Here is a 12527-nt window from a genome sequence, read left to right as displayed (position 1 = left end):
ATATATTAGGATTAACATGCATGTGCCAAGACCTGCACACCTTTGAGATTGACCTGGCTGGGGCAACAGGGAATGAAGAATGACACAAGTACAGAAAAGCTGGGATCATGTGGGTCATAGGTTATAATGGAGAAGCACCAGCATCCAGGAAACTCAGCACATATACACTGAACAGAGGCAGGTCAGCTAGTTTCAGTAGGGGGTCTCTGCAAGGGAGCAGTCTCAGATGGTAAGTGATCTGGGAGGATGAAGTCATAGTTGACACTTCCTATGCGGAGTGTCAACTTCTATTCTCAGACCTCTGGAAAGTCTTGCTACTCCTCTGAGTCTCACCTGGGGAATGAAAGACCTTACCATTCGCATGGGATGGGAGCATTAGGATGCTCAACTTAGCTGTGCTCATGTCAACAACATACATTTACTTAAGGGTTCATCGATTGCCCACACGTGTAGGTTGTGAAGTATATGCTAGCACATAGTAGATATGTCCATGCTAGCGGTCTGTCTTACTTGTCTCCTCTCTTGACTCGCTGAAAGGCTAGTCAAAGCCTGATCCTCCACCTCTGAGATGCAAGCCTTCTATGAAGAGCCCCTTTCAGCATTGGGCATCTTTGTCGGGAAAACGCCCTTTCATGAAAACATCCATTGCAGGGGAATGAAGACAAAGAAGCCACACATCTCCACACTCTGAACCTGACTACAGATATCACAACTGATTGCCAAACTTCATTTCCAAGATTGCTTACTAACAATCATCTCAAAAACAGGCTCATAGGCTAAGGCTATCATACAGAAGTGACAGCAAGAATGAAAAAAGAATGTTCCCTGCTCTTATCAATATTCTTTTACTTGACAGCAAGTGAGAGACTATGTTACTTCTATTGATCCCCCACCCCCGAGACAAGGTTTCTCTGTATTGCCTTGGCTGTGCCAGAACTCTCTTTCTATAGACCAAGGGGCCTTGAATTCACAGAGATCTCCTGCCTCTGTTGTCAGTGCTAGGATTAAAGACGTTGAGTCACCACAGCCCAGCTTCTATTGAGGCTTTTAAAAGTACTTTATCACAAAGTCCTCAAGAAAAAAATGAGAATAAGGCTCAAGCAGACCAGTGCTCAGGCAGCCAGCAGCACACTACATTTTTAGCCTTTACAGACTACTGCCACAGCCCACCACCCCACACGCCCTCCTCCTCTCTGCCCAGTGAATGCTGCAACTCTCCAGCCTACAGACTTCCTTCCTTCCCCTACCACTTCCTCTTAAACAAGGAGCCATAAATCCAAGTGCCTAATCACAAATCTAATAGCATGGAAGACCCCAAATATAAAGACAAATATAGTTAATGGCTAACCTGAAATAGTAGTGTAAGTGCCAGTCTCTAAATTAAAAGTGCTTGTGTATGTTTAGAAACATAAAGAAACACTGCTTTGTATATCTGAATTGTCCATTACTAAGTATGCCTGCTTATGTAGGTCATTCATGGGTGTGGGGGGTGGAGGTGTGTGGGTGTGTGGGTGTGTATGCGTGTGTGTAAAACATAAAACTTCCTTTTTGATGACCCAAGAAGTTTTATCTGCTAATGAGATTCATTTCCTTGTAGTACTTCTCACCTGTGGCAAATCTGCCACATCTAATTTGTTCTAAAAGGAATTTTTAATCACCCAATCAATCAAACCCTTGACCTTCAGCCTTCACAGCCACTTTGCTGTGGTCAAAATCAGCACTGAAAATTCATGGTGAAACACTTCTGTTGTCCTCAAGCTCCAAAATGCTCATGACAAGAATATAATTTGAGCAAGTCTTCTGACAGATGAAAAATGGTACATAGAGTCTTGAAATTGGCTTGTGCAACACTAATAAAAGTAAGCATCTACATTACCATTAAGTAATAACTTTTCCTCCACTGCGGTTTGAGAGCTTAGGAACAATTTAAGTTTCTAGACTATGAAATCTTTAAAATGCAGCCTATTTTGGAATTGCAGCCATTTATCTTCAGGATCCTTCCCACTCTCATCCCACCTCCAAGCACCCACTCTCAAACACATGGGTGCCTATTCTTTCTCCTTCCTCCTGTCAGTAGAGGAGGAAGAGTGCATCTTGACTAGGCCAAAGCCTCATGGCTCAGTCACTTCAGCATATACACAAACCCACATTTCTCCCACTATGACCAAAAGCACCTCTCCCTTGCCAATGCCACCCAGTAGCAGCTCCCTTCCTTCTCAGGGATCTATCTCTTTCTTTCTCAAGAAGGAACAGACTTAGTACTTAAAGGGAATTTCTTAAACATTTTCCATTCACAACCCTTTCACACCAGAAAAACTTTACACTGCCCTGGATATACAATATATAAAACAGATACACAAATCAAATATTTACTGATAATAAATTATTACAAATGTCTTAGAACATTTCTTAGTATGCATATAATTTCACTATTATATGAAGTTAGTTTGCATAATAATAAAAATAGATGTGCTTATTTATTTTTCAATCTCTCTTGAAAGTTTAATTCTCCCTAGCACAAATGTAGGGCATCTTTAATGTTTTCAGAGTTGACTGATATTTTGGTTTTATAGGCATTCCACTTCACACAAATATGCAGTAAACAACGGCAGAAGTATGTTCAGCACCACTTCAGAAATTTCTAAAAGTATGTCCTAATACTGGGCCAAAATCTATGGAATGGTCTTTTATGAAATCCAAGTCAGTGAATGAAACTATTTTTAAATCATACATTCTAACACAAACCAATCAAAGATAAACTAATTTAATCATGCTGAAGAATGAAGGTAGAAAATATCATTTGTTCCCATAATTAAAACATTTGATTTCTATGAGGGAAGAAAAATGTGTATGCACAGTAAAAAGAAGGCAAACACTAACAACAACCACTGCAGTGCAATGTGACCATGCTGTGTGCTCAGAACCAAGGAAGCAGAAGTCACATGACAGTGTAGGTGAGTGTGGCCAGAAACATGGGAGATTCAGTAGAGGTTGGATTTAATTTTTGGTTTCTGCATTTTCAAAAACTGCTGCTGTTGCCAAAGCCTTCAGAACTCCCACGTGCCGTTACACGAACCGGCATGGCATGGCATCGCAGTTTTAGGGAACTGACAACTGAAATAGTCACCTCCGATTTCTCATCCAGCTGTCTGTCAGCACAGGGAGCACTTGGCCTCCACACACGTCCTGGAGCGGTTTTCACAGTTGTCAGTGGCTTCCTGTGTGTTACACAGTAGTTCCCTCTGTGCGTACCTCACTTGAACTCTGCAGAATCCCAACAAGCCCTGTACGCATTCCTTACTTCTTTGAACATTTCAACTCGGTCTCCTCCCAAGATTTGTCCTCCAACCGTCCCTCTCAGAGTGCCATTGACTGCTATGTTCTGTTCTGGTCCCTGCTACACCCTTTTATATTTTGGTGTTTTGATCTAAACTATCTTCAAATATGATGAGCTTGAAATGCCAATAATATGTTAAAGTTCCTCAAGGCTTTCAGTTCAGTCCAGCATCCCTTGGAGTCTCAGATCACATATGCATCCATGTGAGGGACCTCCACCTGTGAGTGTCCCTGGGGATCTTCTACTTGGTAAATCCCCAATCTTGCTAATTCACCAACAGGGAGAAAGCTAACAACAACCGCCTGGGCATCCACCCTGAAAACTGAGAGGCATCACTAGTCTCCCATCTCTCCTTTCCCTCTACTGCTGCTGGCTCAGACCATTCTTACCTTGATTACCAGAACTTACCACAAATACAGGCCTCTGCTGCCAATCAACACATGTGCCCCTGACCAGTAATTCAAGCTGCTGGCAAAATGATCTGTGTCATAAGGCCAATTTCTACCTAAAAATCTCTAGAAAGATGTAAAGAATTTTAGATTAATAATTTGTTTCCTGAACATCTGACAAACCTGTCTTGGCATCAACTATCCCTCTCCAAACAACAACCAGCTAGAAGTATAAACCGGTACCAACAGTATCCTCAACCAAGAAAGCCCATCAATGCCTCCTAGCCAAGTCGTGCTCTCTCTAACAATCTCCAGGAAAAGCCTCCTCTGCCTGTGTGTAAGGCTGACCCTGCCCTCAGCTCTCACATCACCATGGCATCTACAGACTTGGCTGAAGTTGTTGACATTAATCTCTCTCACTAAAACATCCAGTCTTAGAAGGAAGAAATGTGTCTTATTAGGCTTTTTATATCTAACTACCACATATTAGTGCAATAAATCAATGAATTTTTGTAAAGAAACATTATTTTTCAAATATAAATATATTAAATATTTAACTCTAAAGGCAGCAAAAGTAGATAAATCTCTAACCCATTAATAGTACCAAAGACAATAAATAATTATTTTTCATAAAGCAGGCTTAAAACTCTTGTACTATAATTAATAGAAGGTGAACCAATTTTTCTTACTCCCACTGAAGTTGAGCAATCTAGGGATATGAAATTACCCAGCTTCTTGGACCACCTGCTCCCCTCCTGCCAGTCCTGTGGCACTTTGCTTTCAGAGAAGGGCTCCAAGCAGCAGTGGATTTTAAAATGGTGTTGATAAGAAGTTAGAGGAATAAGTTTACCATTAAAATCTTCATAATAAATAAGTGAATAAGGGTTAGAATAGCAGCTTCCCATGCCAGCTAAACAATGTGGCTCAATGGGTAAAAGCCTTGCAAGCCTGATAGCCTAAATTTGATTCCCAGGTCCCTCAGTGGAAGGAAACACCTGACTCCTAACTGCTGTCTTTTGACTTTCATGTGTGCACCATGGTATAAGTGCACCAGCACCTGCACTGTCACATATGATAACATATGCTAATAATAAATAAATAGGCCATGTTCCTTACATTAGAAAATGTTAACAAGATTAAAATTATAAAAATAATAATAAAGACTAATTGTTGTGTATAATGCTCAACACGTACATGACCATGTATATATGTTTTATACCTGCTTCCGCAAAGTTTCAAAGTGAGCAGAAAGGAGCATTCATATATATTATATGTCATTTGCTTCCAGTGAGGCATTCCAGTAAGAATTCCATGGAATATTATCACACCCTTCTTTCTGAAATTGTTTAAATTGGTACCAAAGAAGGTAAGGAGGATATTCGCAACAAAGGCTAACCTTACTGGTATCAACCGATCATATATCACCTACCCCATGGTAAATCAACATCATCCAATCTGTCCCCCAAGTGCTCTATAGTTCATATAGAAAAACAGAACAACACTCTACCTGAGAAAACACAGTTTCTCCTGGGCTGTCTTGTTTTCAAATCTTGAAGTTTTACAGATAATCAATATTGTGTGTGTACACACGAACGCACATGTGTGTGTGTGTGTGTGTGTGTCCGTCCGTCTGTCTGTCTGTCTGTCTGTCTGTGTCTGTGTGTATGTTACTAGAGACTGAACACAGTGTCCTTGAACATAATAAATAAGCGTTTTATCACTGAGCTACATCCCAAATCAGTGATTTTTAAATTGCCAATGAGTTATATATCCAAATCACATGAAATTAAAAGTTTCTGTATAGCAAAGGAAACTATCAACAGACAAACAGATTAAGCAATGAGAGAAAATCTTTCTCAGCTATAATTCAGACAAGGGGCTAATATGCACAATATGTAAAGAACTATAAAAAGTAAACATGATAAAAATTAAATGTCAGTTCTTAAGAAAAAACACAAATGTCTAAATTGTAGTTTAAAAAAACTCAACATCCTTAGCTATCAGAAAAATTCAAACCAAACACATCAGAGATTTCATCTCACACCCAACAGAACGTCAACAATAAAAAGAAGAGAAAACACTAGTGAGAAAAGAGAAATCTGTATCCGGGGTTCATGGAATTGTAAACTAGAACAACGATTATGAAAAGCAAAAGTTTCAAAGTAGACCTACCACCTTATCCAGCTATAGCCAGTTCAAACACAAAGTACACTACATCTTGTCACAGAGGTAACTGCATATCCACATTTACTGATGTATTATTCACAGGATCAAAGAAAGTCTAGACGTCCATCAACAGACAAACGATGAAAGTGTAGTATATATACACAGTAAAATTTTAGTCAGCTATAAAGCAAAAATAAGCCATTACATTTATAGGAAAATGGATGAATCTAAAATATATTACACTGAGAAAATCCAACCTCAGAAAGACAAAAATCATGTGTTCTCTGATAAGCCAACCCTACTTTATATTGTTTACATGTATGCATGTAAGTGGGGGTGAGTGTGGATACTGGGTATGAAATTAGAAAGGAGACCATGAAGGGAGGAAAAAAGAAGCAATGAGGAAAAGAAGGGCACAATTGGAAGGACACATGTAACATAAGTAGGGAAAGAGACAAGGAGATGGAAAGGTACAGAGAGGGAGAGAGCAGTGTTAGAGGATGTGGAATGCACAGGTGAATCCCGCGGGCAATATACTGTGAATGGGGAGAGGTACTGACCACTAGAAAGCTATCCGTAAACATGGGAAAGCTGTTTCATTGAGGAATCAGATATAAATCAAACATTCCTAAGTGCTACTTCTTAAAGTCTATGCAAAACTCACAAATAAAATATTGACAAATAGAATCCTGTTAATTGCTAATGGAAAAACAGTGTGGCAGGGGAGTGTGAATGTAACAATAATTGTTATTGGAAATTCATTCTACCAATCATATGCCCCACCCCCAGGCTCTCTAAAGGCAGCAGATAAAAGCTGAGTCACTTGTGATTAAAACAAACAAAACTATAATAATAACGGACAAAGAGATGACTACTGCCTTCATGTTATTCCAATGCATAAGGCAAAACTCCATGAGAAAGCGCTACAATAGTAAGCACTTCACAGTCCAACTTCTGAATGGAAAAATGAGAATCGCCCAGAGGCAGAAAGTCCCCAAAAATGAATTGCAAATACCTCTGAAAGTCACTCCATGAAATGTCACTCCACTCTAGGAAAATGCATATTCAAATGATAAGATCATTTTAAAATAATCCGAGATTGGGAAAGATCCAATAGTCTAAGAAAAAAATGCTGATAAAAATTTAATAGGAAACAATTTAGGAATACCCATCTAATTTTTAATGCACAAATACTTTAATCAGCAATCCCATCTGTAGCAATTTGAACCTGTAAATAGACCTATTAAGATAAGGAAATAATTCATGAACAAGGACATTCACTAAATGAATAAAAAAATCTTACTTTGTATGTCTAGGGACTACCTAAGTAAATTAAGAATAGGGCCACTCCTCATTAACAGCTCCAACAATGAAATGGCTTCAAACATGAGCAGAGTACTCATGTGTGTGCGGGCAGCTGACCTTGTGGAAGGAATGCAGAGCTTATGTGGATGCATAGGAAAATGCCTAATGATTAGTGAGAGCTGAAGGACAGAGAGGAGGGAGGCTCACTGTACCACACACGCACTACCCCTTCAGGACTTCACAAATGTATCACAGCCTAATGCTCCTGACCTGGTGCTCTGTGCATCCCCTGCAATGAACAGCTGATAGGGTCACTAGCCTTACAATTCAAGTCACTTTGTCCCCTGCTTTCTCTCTCACTAGAACTGACACAACATAAAGATCCTCAGTACTCACAACTGACACCAATCCTAATCTACCTTTCAAAATCACAGGCTTATTTAGTTTCCAAAGACCAGTGACTTCTTGGGCTATCACTTGCTCCATAGGCTCAAGTCTCCATTTTCTCCCATGAACTGTATCCCACACTCTAGCTCAACACAACAAACCCTAAGATTTTCCTAGAACCAAGCCTAACTCTCCTGTTGTCCTCTGCCAGGGTTGTATCATTCATTCCATGTATCATTCTTCCCCGCCTGCACTGTTAAAACAGTCTGCAGTTCTCATCACCACAAAGACTGCCACTTACTCAGAAGCCTTCCTTAATGCCCTCTGCAAACGCTACAACCAGGCACAAGCTGTCTTTCGGCTACCCATTGCCTCTTTCCCCTATATCCCCAGGCCAGGGTACCTCCTGCTCTGTCCTTGAGTCTCCTGAATTCAAAGATGTGCCCACAGCAAATCTCCAGAGCAAGGCATCTGGGGAAGAGAACACTCACTGTCTAAAATTCCAAAAATTCCTGTTGCTCATTAAATGGCTCCAAATCCATCCTGAATTCACTGATTGAGATGCTGCCCTGCAGGGTGGGCCAATTTAAATATGGAACATACTTTAAAAGTGTGACTGTTTCTGTCTTGCTCAGTGGAAACTGGTAAAAGTTTGAATACCAAATAAATACTCAAGAACGTCACCTTTACCACCTGTCACTTAGAAGTAATTTTCGAGAATTATTATTTTCTTAAATGAGAGAAACGATCAGACTCAGGGTGAGATGTAAGGTCAGTGATGGCCAGAAGCAGTGACTAAATTGGATGGCTCCGTGTCTGTAACAAGAAGTGTCTCCCATTTCTCAATGTGAGGCAATTAGTGGGCTACAGTCATTTTAAAAGACATGACCCCTGGAGACACTCAGGTATCAGTGCCATATACTGGCCTGAACAATGGCTACTGACACAAGTTTAACACACATGTCCAAACTCTCAGGCAGGAAGTAGAATGATTACCAAGAGAGCAAGAAATGGCAGAAATTGGAATTGTTGTATACAAGATTCAGAACTTTGGTCTGAGATGATAAAAAAAAAGTTCTGAAGAAAACACAGTGGTAATATCTACCCCATACTGTCTGTGAATTAAAGGTCAGTTAACAGTATTTATTAAAAATGACTAAAGTGGTAAATGACAACAAAAATATCCATTGTGAAACATGGCTACAAAGTTTATCTTTAACAAAGGAAAAGTTACAACTTTAAGCTCTTTTCATCTATTATCTGAAGACTTGAAAGAGACAATTTAACGTAACAGCAGCCTAAGAAAGATACTCAAACCTCTACTGTCACTTCATGTCACACCACCCTGGGCCTGCCTAACCTCTGCAAATATAGTTAAAGTCTATTCTGCTAATTCCTCATTAAATCTTACCTTAACTAGGAAAGTGTTAACATGTTAGTCTAGTTCAATGTGACAATTCTCTTTTTAACTCTTACTTTGCACTTGAAAAGTTGTTGTCCTCTAAAATCAATCCAGGCTGCTAGTCACAGTCACACCTTAAAAATTAAAAATCCACACAAAGGAAAGTGCAGAACATCCAAATGCAAAGTAAATCCAAGAGTATTACAAAAGGCATAGTCTCTCACACTTAAGCCCAGGATGGCTCCAGTCAAATTAATATGATACAAATAGAATAATAAAAGCAATGAGTAGAAGAAAATGCAGTAAAAGTCCTAAGTTATTGTGAAGACTATATGATCTTCTACAAATTTCAAACAAAATATACAGCCTAACAACTATGTATAGAAAATGAGTTATATACATAGTACTACCTTTACATGGCCTTTCTGGCTCCAAAAATTACCAGTATTTGCTGGCATAGTACTTGGATACAATATTTTTAATTGTCAGAAATCAATAAAATTTCATCCTGGAGACATGTGTTATCGAGTACAGTAATCACTAGCCATCTGTTACTGGTTAATTAAAATGATATACAATAGAAAGTCTGTCCCTCTGTTCCAGTCAAGCTACAAGCAGTCCAGAAATGCTTGTGGTGGTGGCTGGCACACTAGAGCAAAATAAGGAACGTGCCCAACACCAGACTGTCAGCTGGGTACTCCTCCAGAACTACTCAACACACCGAAGTACCTTTTTTTCTGAAATTTTCCTATTTCCTTCAATGAATATTTGTGGGGTACCTGTCTGTGATGGGCATTGTGCTAACTGCAGACACATACCAGGAAAGAACTCTGCAATTTAAGAAAGAGAATAATAGAAACCTTAAAGGTGGGAGTGGGAAACCAAATTTTTTAGATAAAAAATGGCTGAGGAAGCACAGCTAAGGAAGCAAGGTTTAAGCCAAGATTAGACAGATAAGTCTTCAAAAAGACAAGACACAAACCAAGTTTCAAGACATAGGAAACTGAGTACCATGGTACTCAGGGTAGGAAAGGCTACGCATATTCTAGACACTAAATTTAGTACATCTTGTAGCTGTCTCATTAACTTGAAACACCAAGCAAAGTATTTAACTGACACTCAAATCTATTCCACAAGGGAAGGTAGAGCACAGCCCATATATAACCCAAGGCAGTCCTCCTTCTTCCTCTAAATCACCTGTCTTTTTGTAATCTCATTTCTTGAAGTATGAACTTCTGAGTGGGCATGTACTGAAAGAGCTATTAATTTTGCTGCTTCCTAACAGAGGAAAGAGAGACTTAAATAAGTTTCTAAATTACTATGAATTTTAACTGACTGTGTCTCTCCATGCCACTATTAACATGGGCAATGGGGAAATTTCATCACAGGTTGAGCACCTTCTATTAAAGGCTGTTTAAATCAAAGTTGAACAACCCCACAGTCTTCAACAGTGTCAAGATGCTTAGAGTAACAAGACAAGGTGACCAATCCTTCCCAGTTGGTGCAATGTGGTAGGCCCCTCAGCACAATCACTATGGGAATGGGGGTGGGGAGTCCTCAGCCTTTATAAGACTAGGTTGATGACAAATTTTAACCCCTCAGTGCCCATCTGAGAGGTCCCTATAGGTATCCAGGCAGGGGAGCAAACCCTCAAAGAGATAAGAATGAAAACTTGGTGCAAATTGACTTTGTCAGTCTGGAACAGACTTCAGAGAGTCTAATGCCAGGCAGTTCATTGTCAGCATATTTAAAGCAGTACAATTTGGGAAGAGATTTCCAAGCAACAATCAGTCCAATTCCAGATGTACATTAAAGCTTAAGGTGTGCCTATATAGAGACTCTTACACAGTACATGTGACCACGAGGGTGAATTCTATAGCTAAAAGGCCTAAAGTCTAGTGTTGTCTCTGACCCATAGCATTGAGGTCAGAGGGACATAAAGTACATGTGATATCTCCCCTAAGGATGGGCAATGGTCTAGGGAGGAAAAAGTCTGGGATAATCGTTCTGGGGAATTGGAGTGAGGTCTGCCTCTATAGCAAAAGGTGGATGAAGTCTACTTCCACAGACAGCAAAAAAGGTCACCAAGTCATTAACAAAATCCACTTTCAGCTTTCTGAATAGAATACAGCTATTTGACTTTTATCTCCTCCAAATGAAAAATCAAATGCAAAAGGTGTGCCATAAAAGGATTTTCATTTTGTGCTGGTTTGGTTTGGGTTTATTAGACTTTTTGCACTGAAGACATAACGAGGGTAAAGAGCTGTAAATGATAATGCTAAAGAATATACTTTAGCCAGACGGTGGTGACGCACACCTTTAATCCCAGCACTCGGGAGGCAGAGGCAGGCGGATCGATGTGAGTTCGAGGCCGCGCTGGACCGACAGCCTCCAAAACAATACAGAGAAACCCTGTCTCGTAAAACCAAAAAAAAAAAAAAAAAAGAATATACTTTAAATCCACACATCAAAACATTCATGGGCAGAGGCTTTCTATCTAAACATATTTCATTAATTAAAATTGGGCTTCTTTCAAGTAAAATGACACTATCATGGACATTCTAAGAAAATTATCAGATTATTACACTCATGCACTGTTTCAGAAGGTCAAAGGAGAGGAATGAAAGTGTTCTTAAACTCTACAGCAGTGGTTCTTAACCTTTCTCTACAGCAGTGGTTCTCAACCTTTCTAATTCTGCAACCTGTTAACACAGTTCCTCATGTTGTGCTGATCCCCAATCATAAAATATTTTCATTGCTACTTAAAAGCCATAATTTTGCTACTTTTATGAATCATCATGTAAATATCTGTTTTCTGATGGTCTTAGACTACCCCTGTGAAAGGGTCATTCAACCCCAAAGGAGTCAAGACCCACAAGTAGAGACAACTGCTCTACAGTGTCCCTGAGGGTAAAATGAAGACAGATGATATCACTTCATTTTAAATCCAGGAAGGAAAAGCAGAAGTGGATGAAATCCATGTGGCTGCAGCCCACATTATCTGGAGAAGAGCAGGACTCCTTGCAGACTTACAGGGTCATATTCAGTCCTTCTGCATTTCAAGATCATAAAGGGGTAACTGAAAATGTCAACAGCTGATGACTTTGCTTAGGTATGATTTAGATTGGGAGGAAATGGCTTATCCTCTAAAGAAAGAAATGCTTTACATAACTAATGTATAGTTTAAACAGAGCCGGAACAGGATACCAACTCACAAAGTCTTGTTTTCTCAACACTTCTCTCGTTTACTTAAGTAGGAATATTGGAAACAATGATGTCCCATAAATGAGAGATGTGAAGATTGATAAAATGGTGTTAGGGTTATATGAGGGGATGGAGTGCTGAGCAAGTAAAAAGGGCAGCGTTCTTCCACGTTATGAATTAAACACCCGGGGACCAGGTAAAACAGGCCCTGCATCCTGGCCTGCATTCCAGTACTTGGGGATTGCCTGGGAACTTCCACAGAGCTTCCCAGCCCGGAGGGAGCCAAGCACCACAGATCCCAGGTCTTCTCTTCCACCAAAGGGACCAGGGCACCAGG

The 12527-nt window shown here is 39.8% G+C and overlaps 1 protein-coding gene across 5 annotated transcripts in view; it reads right to left on the bottom strand.

Moving 5' to 3' along the window:
* The window catches only part of Fars2 (phenylalanyl-tRNA synthetase 2, mitochondrial), a 402667-nt gene that overhangs the window by 375988 nt on the left and 14152 nt on the right, over positions 1-12527 (bottom strand). The window lies entirely within an intron of this gene.

Source organism: Mesocricetus auratus, unplaced genomic scaffold (genome assembly GCF_017639785.1).
Source record: "Mesocricetus auratus isolate SY011 unplaced genomic scaffold, BCM_Maur_2.0 Super-Scaffold_100013, whole genome shotgun sequence".
Lineage (NCBI taxonomy): Eukaryota > Metazoa > Chordata > Mammalia > Rodentia > Cricetidae > Mesocricetus > Mesocricetus auratus.
Note: the sequence above shows the minus strand (reverse complement) of the source record. Positions and strands in the feature narration are given on the sequence as shown.